Here is a 13,797-nt window from a genome sequence, read left to right on the forward strand (position 1 = left end):
CTTGCTCTCACTCTGTCTCTCTAGGGAAGGTCATGAATGTGTTTGGGGCATAGAGGGACCACGGTCTTAAAACACAGTCATTAATCCTGAAGCAGGATGGAGCTGGATAGAGTTGGTTATGTTCACAGCAAGGCCATTCATTCCTTATACTAAATAGACTCCAGGTACAGTGTTTACCAGTGTTCAGCTGTTTACTGTTCATACAAGTGTTTTACACCGTTACATGCCATAGACAGAAAATGATATCTGCGTTAGCATAAAGAGCAGCAAGGATGTCTTTCTTCAATCTGTGAACCAACAACTCCCTCATAGGATCAAAAATTAAAAGGTAAAGGACCCCAAAGACATAAAATAGAGAGGGATAGCGCGAGAGAGAGAGAGATACCATAGCAGTCATATTCAGATGCAAAACACACATTCTGTATTTAGACAGGCAGAAACACAGAGACCCAGTTGGTTGGGTTGAATGGGGATAAGTGTGACGCCATGCACCATGAGTATAGAACGCTGACAGACTGCGTTGCCGGGTGGTGTGTTTGTATTTCCACACGTCCCCAGGAGACCTGTGTTTCACTAGCTAACCTTTTGTTTGCACACCAAACAAGCCATCATGTCAATAGAAACACAATGGTCGTTCATTTTCTCTGGTTTATAACTATGGACTTTTGAATCATACAGTATAAGATACATTATGCACAGACAGGACGCTTCTTGACATGGAATTTATTTTTACTTAAAACATCTCTATACAGAGTATGTCAGTTTTCTAAAGGGTGAATTGGAAAGAACAAACACAGTAATACATACAAATAAACCACTCTAGACAAATTTTTGACAAAATGTATGTACAGCATTTACAGTACCTGAGAGTTGGGACACAATATCTTCAGCCTATTAAAACATAAAATAATATCACTTTTTAAATATTTTTTAAAATGAATTAACACTTACAAGTCATTGTCTATTTGTCGGAGAGAGGGAGATAGTAATACAAATCATTTCATGCCAGAAACACTAGGATTTTACATGCAAAGCCAAGGTCTCTAAGGAATCTTAATCTACTGTATAACGACTCATATCCACATGCAAAATTCAGAAGCATTCCCTCATTGAAGGGTTGGGTGAACTGTTTATCGGTGGGCTACTTGTTAGCAATTTCTTTGATTGGTAGAGTGTACATACAACAGTAGAGGCATGACTGAGTAGTGTCTGAAAGAGAACACTTCTCTCTTCTGTTGGTGGCTGTTCTCCAGTGTCCTGAGTCTGGGAGGTTAGTCCTGTGCAGTCTGGTCAGCGCCTCTCTATGTTGGGCTGATGCTGGTGATGATTCCTGAGTCTTGGTCCTGAATGGTTACATTGAAATAGGCCAAACAAGTCAACAGTAAGGGCAGGGTTAGTATTGCAAACCTACTAGTAATTTACCAAAATTACGGCGTCTTAGGTAATAATGGTAATTACCAGGTAATCTATGGCAATGTATGGTAACTTTGGTCATTTATACTTAAAAAACAATACTCATACAGTGGGGAGAACTAGTATTTGATACACTGCCAATTTTGCAGGTTCTCGTACTTACAAAGCATGTAGAGGTCTGTCATTTTTATCATAGGTACACTTCAACTGTGAGAGACGGAATCTAAAACAAAAATCCAGAAAATCACATTGTATGATTTTTAAGTAATTAATTTGCATTTTGCATGACATAAGTATTTGATCACCTACCAACCAGTAATAATTCTGGCTCTCACAGACCTGTTAGTTTTTCTTTAAGAAGCCCTCCTGTTCTCCACTCATTACCTGTATTAACTGCACCTGTTTGAACTTGTTACCTGTATAAAAGACACCTGTCCACACACTCAATCAAACATACTCCAACCTCTCCACAATGGCCAAGACCAGAGAGCTGTGTAAGGACATCCGGGTTAAATTGTAGACCTGCACAAGGCTGGGATGGGCTACAGGACAATAGGCAAGCAGCTTGGTGAGAAGGCAACAAATGTTGGCGCAATTATTAGAAAATGGAAGACGTTCAAGATGACTGTCAATCACCCTCGGTCTGGGGCTCCATGCAAGAATCTCACCTTGTGGGGCATCAATGATCATGAGGAAGGTGAGGGATCAGCCCAGAACTACACGGCAGAACCTGGTCAATGACCTGAAGAGAGCTGGGACCACAATCTCAAAGAAAACCATTAGTAACACACTACGCCGTCATGGATTAAAATCCTGCAGGTCCAAGGTCATGTGGTCTGATGAGACAAAAATAGAGCTTTTGGGTCTAAACTCCACTTGCTGTGTTTGGAGGAAGAAGAAGGATGAGTACAACCCCAAGAACACCATCCCAACCGTGAAGCATGGAGGTGGAAACATCATTCTTTGGGGATGCTTTTCTGCAAAGGGGACAGGACGACTGCACCGTATTGAGGGGAGGATGGATGGGGCCATGTATCACGAGATCTTGGCCAACAACCTCCTTCCCTCATTAAGTGCATTGAAGATGGGTCGTGGCTGGATCTTCCAGCATGACAACGACCCGAAACACACAGCCCCCTGGCAACTAAGGAGTGGCTCCGTAAGAAGCATCTCAAGGTCCTGGAGTGGCCTAGCCAGTCTCCAGACCTGAACCCAACATAAAATCTTTGGAGGGAGCTGAAAGTCCGTATTGCCCAGCAACAGCCCCAAAACCTGAAGGATCTGGAGAAGGTCTGTATGGAGGAGTGGGCCAAAATCCCTGCTGCAGTGTGTGCAAACCTGGTCAAGAACTACAGGAAACGTATGATCTTTGTAATTGCAAACAAATGTTTCAGTACCAAATATTAAGTTCTACTTTTCTGATGTATCAAATACTTATGTCATGCAATAAAATGCAAATTAATTACTCCAAAATCATACAATGTGATTTTCTGGATTTTTGTTTTAGATTCCGTCTCTCACAGTTGAAGTGTACCTATGATAAAAATTACAGACCTCTACATGCTTTGTAAGTAGGAAAACCTGCTGAATCGGCAGTGTATCAAATACTTGTTCTCCCCACTGCATAAAGCATATATTTGTGTCCATATTGTCCATCAATTTCTAGTAGAGCAAATAGTTCCAAGAGAAAATAGTCTTAATTAATGAAAAAAGGATCTAATCAATAATGGCATTATTTTCAGTTAACTCTGTTACTCTTCCAAATAATGACTTTTCCACCACAGCCACCAGTTTGGCGGCAAAACAATTTACAATATTGACATATTCAAATAAATTAAAGTGTGTAAAAAAAATCAATAAAGGATATTTCATGCTGAAACCTTAATTTTAAACACCAATCAGTGGCAGTCGGTGCCATTTAAGATGAGGGTGGATCTAGATACTTTTTCTAACCTCTGGATTAGAACCAAATGTGTACTATATTAAGTATTTAATCACAAAAAATACAACTTTTACATTACCATGTAGTTTACCAATAAAATGGTCTGACGAGGATGTGGACATACTCGGTATACATATCCCGAAAGAAAGAAATGATCTTGCTACCATGGAAAGGAAAATACCTGTCTATTTGTAGAAAAATCATTCTGAATAACTCCCTACTCATATTCCAGTTGACCTATTTGCTTATGGTCTTGCCTACACCTAGTGACCTGTTTTTTAAATTATATGAGCAAAAAATATTCCATTTGATTTGGAACGGCAAGCCAGACAAAATAAAATGGTCCTATTTATATTATGAATATGAATTCAGACTGCAGAAATGATTAAATATTAAAGCATTAGACCTCTCACTAAAGGCATCAGTCAAACAAAAGTTATACTTAAATCCAATCTGGTTCGCTAGCAAATTAGTAAAAATGTCTCACCCCATGTTCAAGAATGGCCCCTTTCCCTTTATTCAGATTGCAACCTCTTACTTTCAGTTATTTGAAAACAAAATAATCTCCAAAATATCACTACTTTTAAAACAAGCCATAGAAAGTTAGATGCAATTTCAGTTTAATCCACCAGAAACGACAGAACAAATAATACAATAAATATTGTGGTTAAACTAAAATATACTAATTGATCAATTTTTTTTTTTAAATCTATACATTTTTAAAAAAACAGTATACTCTTTGTATATTATATCAGAAATAGGACTGTTGGAGTTGTCACACATGCAGCTAACAGAAATATATGAAAATATCTGCTCCACCCAAAATTACAACCAACTAATTGCAGCATTACCGCAAAAATGGAAGAGGAAAGTGCAAGGGGGAAAAGTAAGGAAAGTGTCTGTCAGCCCTGCATTAAAGACCAAAATTGGTTAAAGAAAATTGTGATAAATAAAAATATATACCAGTTTCATTTAAGGACCAAAAAAGGACAGCTGTGCCATATAGATTGCAAAGTCGTTGGGAAGAGATTTTCGATGTACCGATTCCATGGCACATGGTTTGTGAATTGATACGCAAAACGATGCCAGATTCAAATCTTAGAATTTCCCAATTTAATTTTTATACAAAGTTCTTGCAACCAATAGAATGTTATATACAGTGCCTTCGGAAAGTATTCAGACCACTTGACTTTTTCCTCATTTTGTTACATTAGCTTTATTCTAAAATGTATTAAATAAAAAATAAAAATAAAACTACACACATACACACAATATTCCATAATGACAAAGCTAAAACAGTTTATTTAAATTTACATTTACAAATTTACAAGTAATCAGATCCTTTGCTATGAGACTCCTGTTTCCATTGATCATCCTTGAGATGTTTCTACAACTTGATTAGAGTCCACCTGTGGTAAATGCAATTGATTGGACATGATTTGGAAAGGCAGCCAGCTGTCTATATAAGGTCCCACAGTTGACAGTGCATGTCAGAGAAAAAAAGCCATGAGGTCGAAGTAATTGTCTGTAGAGCTCCGAGATAGGATTGTGTTGAGGCACAGATCTAGGGAAGGGTAGCAAAACATGTCTGCAGTATTGAAGGTCCCCAAGAACACAGTGGCCTCCATCATTCTTAAATGGAAGAAGTTTGGAACCACCAAGACTCTTCACAGAGCTCGCTGCCAGCCCAAACTGAGCAATCAGGGGAGAAGGGCCTTGCTCAGGGAGGTGACCAAGAACCCGATGGTCACTCTGACAGAGCTCTGGAGTTCCTCTGTGGAAATGGGAGAAACTTCCAGAGGGACAACCATTTCTGCAGCACTCCATCAATCAGGACTTTATGGTAGAGTGGCCAGACGGACGCCACATTGACAGCCCGCTTGGAGTTTGCCAAAAGGCATCTAAAGACTCTCAGACCATGTGAAACAAGATTCTCTGGTCTGATGAAACTCTTTGTCCTGAATGCCATGCATCATGTCTGGAGGAAACCTGGCACCATCCCTACAGTGAAGCATGGTGGTGGCAGCAGCATGCTGTGGAGGTGTTTTTCAGCGGCAGGGACTGGGAGACTAGTCAGGATCGAGGCAAAGATGAACGGAGCAAAGTTCAGAGAGATCCTTGATGAAAACCTGCTCCAGAACGTTCAGGACGTCAGACAGGGACGAAGGTTCACCTTCCAACAGGACAACGACCCTAAGCACATAGCCAAGACAATGCAAGTGTGGCTTTGTGACAAGTCTCTGAACATCCTTGAATGGCCCAGCCAGAGCCCAGATTTGAACCCGATCAAACATCTCTGGAGAGACCTGAAAATAGCTGTGCAGCAACACTCCCTATCCAACCTGACAGACCTTGAGAGGATCTGCAGAGAGGAATGGGAGAAATTCCCCAAATACAGGTGTGCCAAGCTTGTAGCGTCATACCCAAGAAGATTCAAGGCTGTGATTGCTACCAAAGGTGATTCAACAAAATACTGAGTGAAGGGTCTGAGTACTTATATAAATGTGATATTTCGTTTTTTTATTTTCAATAAATTAGCAGATTTTTTTTTTAAACAGTTTTTCCTTTGTCATTATGGGGTATTGTGTGTAGATTAATGATGGAAAAAAACAATTTGATCACTTTTAGAATAAGGCTGTAACCTAACAAAATGTGGAATAAATCAAGGGGTGTGAATACTTTGAAGGCACTGTATATGGGGGATACAACCTTGATCATTGTAAAGGGTGAGTGTTGGTGGCAGGGAAGTCAGGTGCAGGAGAACGAACTTGGTATAAACGGAGTCGTTTAATAAGTGCTCACAAACTCCAAAAACCTAAATATACAAACATAATAAAAGTGGGTACTAAACCCGTCACGCACCAACACATAACTAGCACAAACATACAATCACTGAAAGGACATGAGGGGAAACAGAGGGTTAAATACACAATATGTAATTGATGGGATTGGAACCAGGTGTGATGGAAGACAAGACAAAACCAATGGAAAATTAAAAATGGATCAGGGATGGCTAGAAGATCGGTGATGTCGACCGCCGAACACCGCTCGACAAGAGGGACCGACTTCGGCGGAAGTCGTGACAATCATTCAATTTGGTACTGTCCATATGTAGCTTGTTTTTGGTCACAGGGCCAGGAATGGCTGAAGAATTGCAACATTTACCTAGAGCTAATGCTGCAGATAGCAAAACTGAGTGGCTTGAAAAGTCATAGTCAATCGACTTTTATATAATAATACTTTTAGAAAAAAACTAATATTTTAATTTACAATCTGTAGAAACTATGAGAATAAAAAGGTTCAAAACTATTGTGAAGCATCACAGCACAATACATTTTTTTTGGGGGGGGGGGGGTGGAAATCCAATATGGACAGTGCTTAGAGATAGGTGGGAGGGGTTGAGGGTAGCGGAAGGACAGGCCTAAAAACAAACTAAATGTAACTATTGTAAAATAGATTGTGTCCGTAAAACGTACAGTACCAGTCAAAAGTTTGGACACAATGTAAGGCGGTGTAGCTGGTGCAGGACAGCAGAGATGAGTAATAAAAGTAATTTTACTCAAATATACCAAATTTGAGGGCAGGACAGCAGAGATGAGTAATACAATTTTACTCAAATATACAAAATACATGAAGTAAATATTAAGCCCACACAAAGGACCGAAATACATCAAACAACTACTCAAACAAACAAACATGGGGGAACAGAGGGTTAAATAATGAACATGTAATTGGGGAATTGAAACCAGGTGTGTTAGACAAGGACAAAACAAATGGAAAATGAAAAGTGGATCTTCGATGGCTAGAAGGCCGGTGACGTCGACCGCCGAACGCCGCCCGAACAAGCAGAGGGACCGACTTCGGGGGATGTCGTGACACACACCTACTCATTCCAGGGTTTTTCTTTAGTTTTACTATTTTCTACATTGTAGAAAGTAGTGAAGACATCAAAACTATGAAATAACACACATGGAATCGTGTAGTAACCAAATAAAGTGTTAAACAAATCAAAATATATTTTATTTTTGAGATTCATCAAAGTAGCTAGTCTTTGCCTTGATGACAGCTTTGCACACTCTCGGCATTCTCTCAACCAGCTTCTTGAGGTAGTCACCTGGAATGCATTTCAATTAACAGGTGTGCCTTAAAAGTTCATTTGTGGAATATCTTTCCTTCTTAATGCGTTTGAGCCAATCAGTTGTGTTGTGACAAGGTAGGATTGGTATACAGAAGATACCACTATTTGGTAAAAGACCAAGTCCATATTATGGCAAGAACAGCTCAAATAAGCAAAGAGAAACGACGGTCCATCAATACTTTAAAGACATGAAGGTCAGTCAATGCTTAAAATTTGAAGAACTTTGAAAGTTTATTCAAGTGCAGTCGCAAAACCCATCAAGCGCTATGATGAACCTGGCTCTCATGAGGACGGCCACAGGAAAGGAAGTTACCTATGCTGTAGAGGATGCATTCATTAGAGTTACCAGCCTCAGAAATTGCAACCCAAATAAATGCTTCCCAGAGTTCAAGTAACAGACACATCTTAACATCAGCTGTTCAGAGGAGACTGCGTGTATCAGGACTTCTTGTTTGAATTGCTTCAAAGAAACCCCTACTAAAGTACCCCAATAAGAAGAAAATACTTTCTTGGGCCACCAAACACGAGCAACAGACATTAGACTGGTGGAAATCTGTCCTTTGGTCTGATGAGTCCAAATTTGAGATGTTTGGTTCCAACCGCCGTGTCTTTGTGAAATGCAGAGTAGGTGAACGGATGATCTTCGCATGTGTGGTTTCCAACATGAAGCATGGAGGAGGTGGTGTGATGGTGCTCTGCTGGTGACACTGTCTTTGATTGATTTAGAATTCAAGGCACACTTACACAGCATTCTACAGCGATACGCCATCCCATCTGGTTTGTGCTTAGTTTTTCAACAGGACAATGACCCAAAACACACCTCCAGGCTGTGTAAGGGCTATTTGACCAAGACAGAGAATGATGGAGTGCTGCATCAGATGACCTGGCCTCCACAATCACCTGACCTCAACCCAATTGAGATGGTTTGGGATGAGTTGGACCACAGAGTGAAAAAAAGCAGCCAACAAGTGCTCAGCATATGTGGGAACTCCTTCTTGACTATTAGAAAAGCATTCCTCATGAAGCTGGTTGAGAGAAAGCTTTGCACACTCTTGGCGATCTTCAAGGCAATGGTTGGCTACTTTGAAGAATCTAAAATCTATTTTGAATTGTTTAACACGTTTTTGGTTATTACATGATTCCATATGCATTGTTTTGTAGTTTTGATGTCTTCACTATTATTCTACACTGTAGAAAATAGTATAAAATGAAATAAATTAAACCTTGAATGAGTAGGTGTACACAAACCTTTGACTGGTTGTAACGATCTGGGTGTAGTGGGTACGAAGTCAGGCGCAGGAAGCAGATAGTTCAGGGTAGTGCTATTTAATGCACAAACGGCGAACATAAGCCACCCCACGAAAACACAGGGCGCACACAAAAACAAATGCCCCAAACACGGGGACTAAAACAGTCCAGCAAAAAAAACATTAACAGGAAAACACATTAACCTCTAACGTGCACACTAGTCACACAAACAATCCCGCACAAAGAGCAGGCGGGCCGGCTGGCTAATCACCAAATAAACAGCAGGTGTAACCAATAAACAGACAAGGAGGGGGAGGAAAGAATCAGTGGCAGCTACTAGGCCGGTGACGAAGACCACCGAGTGCCACCCGAACGGGAAGGGGAGCCGCCTTCGGTAGGAGTCATGACACTGGTACTGTATATTTTGAAGTTAATTAGTTGCTAGGATATTGACGTTTGCTGCTAGGTGCTAAAACAGTCAAGCAAATATGGGAAATATATTTATATACTTGAACCATGCCTTCTAAACTGTTTTGATATATATCCTGTGTTCTCACTTTTTCCTCAATCCTCCATCTCTCCCTCTATGTGTCTACCTCCTTTCTCTCTCTCTTCCCCTCTCCCTAGGGAAGGTCATAAACATGAGGGACCATACTCTTGAAACAGTCATAAATCCCGAACAAGGATGGAACTGGATAGATGTGGTTATGTTTGCAGCAAGGCCTTTCAGGACTCCGAGTACAGTGTATACTAGAGCATTCAACCGTTTACTGTTCAAGTGTTTTACAGCATTACCTGCCATCACTGGCGGTCAGTGCCGCTTACGATGATGGAGGCCTTGTTTCTATTACAGCATATTGGATGACTGTCATTCATATTCCATTCACCCAGTTCAATGTAACATCAATAGGTTTAGGCTACTACATGATACTAAAATTTTCCCTATGCCCATCATGAGGTTGCTATAACCTAGCCTATGAATGAAAGTTTACAACGTAGGTGCGCAAAGGTTGAGCGAAAAGGTGACAGACAGTGACACGTTCAATACCGCCTTGCACACTCTTGCCTGCATCTAGCTTATCAAGGGTGTAATCATCAGTCCAACAGTTGCAAACGAGAGTTTCTATTGGACAAATTCAGATATTTTTAGCCCTGTTTCATTTGCTTCTGTTTAAGAAACGTTTTTCAACATAATCAGTGGAATGAATACAACCCTGATCACACGTAAACACAGTTCACTTTCATAGCAGCCACGTTGCATTCCTTCTCGCATCTATGCACTCTCCTCCTCTCACCTTTTCCCTTTGTTTGTGGACTTCAATGCAGAACACATCAGCTGTATGTGACCATGCGAAAAAAACATTTCCAACTAAATCATATCAAAACCGCTGCACACAGCCTACATTTTTGTCCCCATATTAGCTAAAGTAACATCCTAGTCAACATAGCTAACATAACTAATGTGTTAGTAAACCCGCTACAATCAGGCAGTGTACAGTCAGTAAGCAGTTTAGCAGTTACACCAGCGGGACCCGTGGCAATAAATTAATAAAACCAAAGCTTACATTGACTTGGTAGAGTTCCAGTGTTGTGTTGAATAGTCACAGCCAGCTAGCTAACATAGTATCCCTCTGTTTGAGCCGGGTGTTTGAGTAAGATTAACTAGCCATGTGCATTTGCTAAGTGAAACTGAAAGTGAAAAAAAAAGATTACATCTCTCTTCCACGCTCTCTCTCTTGCTTCTCCTTTATTGAATTTGTTGAAAACTGTTAAACTATTGTCTTTCTCTCTTTGAGTCAACTACTCACCAAATGTTATCCACTGCAGTGCTAGCTAGCTGTAGCTTATGCTTTCACTACTATATTCATTCTCGGATCCTTTGATAGGGTGGACAACATGTCAGTTCATGCTCCAAGAGCTTTGATGGGTTGGAGGACATCCCCCTGAAGTTGTCATAATTACTGTGTAAATCTATGGAAGAGGGTGAGGACCAAGAGCCTCCTAGGTTTTGTATTGAAGTCAATGTACCAAGAGGAGGACGGAAGCTAGCTTTCCTCCGACTACACAATGGTGCTACCCCACAGAGTGATGTTTAACTAAAGTAGGCCTTCAATGCAAAACAGTATGTTTTAATCAATTATTTGGGGACGTGAATGTATTTAGTATAGTTTTATCTAAAAATGTATTCACTGATGATGGTCCTCCCCTATTTCCTCTGAGGAGCCTCCACTGCCTGCCATAAACTAGGTTTACATCCAATTGGAATGTAACCGCATATGTAAACCTCATATGAATATTCTCAAATCTGCATAAAGAAAATATGCACATTTTTCCATCCAGTTGTTTCCATCAAACTGACTTGCAGATTTTAAAAAACAGTGTGTGATGACATAGTGCACACAAAATGTACTTTTTAGCTGAAGTTTTCATGTACCGAATATAAATCTAGTGTTCAATGTATTTCCATCGCATTTCAACTCTATGGATAGTTTTGTCACTGACATTGTTAAATAGCAAATGTGTCTACGCTGGTTTTAGCACATGCGATGTAGCCAACAGCTCGCAGATACAGTGCGGGTAGGCGCTGCAGGTAGGCGCTGCAGGTAGGCTAGTCTACATGAAGAGATTATGGATGAGAGCGAGAATGTTTTTAATTGTCTAAACGGTTGTCAAGCATCAATCATCATATCACCAGAATAAAACCCTCAACATTTATTGGAAAGGAGCATCAAGCTCATACAATGCATTTTCACCACCCTGTGATGCCCAATTGAAACTGTCAGGTTTCCTGAATTGTAGTGGCAGGACCACAAGTTTACTTCCATATGATGGCTATTATATCAATAATTGCGTATTAAAGGCATTTCCACCACCATTTGTCGTATAATACATTTGACCGAAACAAAAACATGCCACCATGTCCACCGAATAAATGATTTGTTAGCATCTATACAATTTGACAGAAAATTCCTTTTCCATCACAGCTGTCATGACTTTACTCGAATAAAAACTGGATGATAGCAAATTAAAGACAGCAAATTAAATCAGCATTAAACATATAGAGCAGTAAGGAAGGCTTCAACGCTTGAACCAACAACTCTCATAGGCTAAAAATAAAAAGTTAAGGACCCCAAAGATGTAAAATACACTGCTCAAAAAAATAAAGGGAACACTAAAATAACACATCATAGATCTGAATGAATGAAATATTCTTATTAAATACTTTTTTCTTTACATAGTTGAATGTGCTGACAACAAAATCACACAAAAATTATCAATGGAAATCAAATGTATCAACCCATGGAGGTCTGGATTTGGAGTCACACTCAAAATTAAAGTGGAAAACCACACTACAGGCTGATCCAACGTTGATGTAATGTCCTTAAAACAAGTCAAAATGAGGCTCAGTAGTGTGTGCGGCCTCCACGTGCCTGTATGACCTCCCTACAACGCCTGGGCATGCTCCTGATGAGGTGGCGGATGGTCTCCTGAGGGATCTCCTCCCAGACCTGGACTAAAGCATCCGACAACTCCTGGACAGTCTGTGGTGCAACGTGGCGTTGGTGGATGGAGCGAGACATGATGTCCCAGATGTGCTCAATTGGATTCAGGTCTGGGGAACGGGCGGGCCAGTCCATAGCATCAATGCCTTCCTCTGGCAGGAACTGCTGACACACTCCAGCCACATGAGGTCTAGCATTGTCTTGCATTAGGAGGAACCCAGGGCCAACCGCACCAGCATATGGTCTCACAAGGGGTCTGAGGATGTCATCTCGGTACCTAATGGCAGTCAGGCTACCTCTGGCGAGCACATGGAGGGCTGTGCGGCCCCCCAAAGAAATGCCACCCCACACCATGACTGACCCACCGCCAAACCTGTCATGCTGGAGGATGTTGCAGGCAGCAGAACGTTCTCCACGGCGTCTCCAGGCTCTGTCACATCTGTCACGTGCTTAGTGTGACCCTGCTTTCATCTGTGAAGAGCACAGGGCGCCAGTGGCGAATTTGCCAATCTTGGTGTTCTCTGGCAAATGCCAAACGTCCTGCACGGTGTTGGGCTGTAAGCACAACCCCTACCTGTGGACGTCGGGCCCTCATACCACCCTCATGGAGTCTGTTTCTGACCGTTTGAGCAGACACATGCACATTTGTGGCCTGCTGGAGGTCATTTTGCAGGGCTCTGGCAGTGCTCCTCCTTGCACAAAGGCGGAGGTAGCGGTCCTGCTGCTGGGTTGTTGCCCTCCTACGGCCTCCTCCACGTCTCCTGATGTACTGGCCTGTCTCCTGGTAGCGCCTCCATGCTCTGGACACTACTCTGACAGACACAGCAAACCTTCTTGCCATAGATCGCATTGATGTGCCATCCTGGATGAGCTGCACTACCTGAGCCACGGTTGTAGACTCTGTCTCATGCTACCACTAGAGTGAAAGCACCGTCAGTATTCAAAAGTGACCAAAACATCAGCCAGGAAGCATAGGAACTGAGAAGTGGTCTGTGGTCACCACCTGCAGAACCACTCCTTTATTGGGGGTGTCTTGCTAATTGCCTATAATTTCCACCTGTTGTCTATTCCATTTGCACAACAGCATGTGAAATTTATTGTCAATCAGTGTCGCTTCCTAAGTGGACAGTTTGATTTCACAGAAGTGTGATTGACTTGGAGTTACATTGTGTTGTTTAAGTGTTCCCTTTATTTTTTTGAGCAGTGTATATATATAAATGAGAGCTAGATACCATAGCAGAGTCATATTCAGACGCATGTGCAGACATACAGTAGTTAGACAGGCAGAAACACAGAGACCCAGTTGGTTGGGTTGAATGGGGATAAGTGTGACGCCATGCACCATGGGTATAGAACGCTGACAGACTGCGTTGCCGGGTGGTGTGTTTGTATTTCCACACGTCCCCAGGAGACCTGTGTTTCACTAGCTAACCTTTTGTTTGCACACCAAACAAGCCACCATGTCAATAGAAACACAATGGTCGTTCATTTTCTCTGGTTTATAACTATGGACTTTTGAACCATACAGTATAAAATATGCACAGACGACAACA

Source organism: Oncorhynchus nerka, linkage group LG5 (genome assembly GCF_034236695.1).
Source record: "Oncorhynchus nerka isolate Pitt River linkage group LG5, Oner_Uvic_2.0, whole genome shotgun sequence".
NCBI classification, from domain to species: domain Eukaryota; kingdom Metazoa; phylum Chordata; class Actinopteri; order Salmoniformes; family Salmonidae; genus Oncorhynchus; species Oncorhynchus nerka.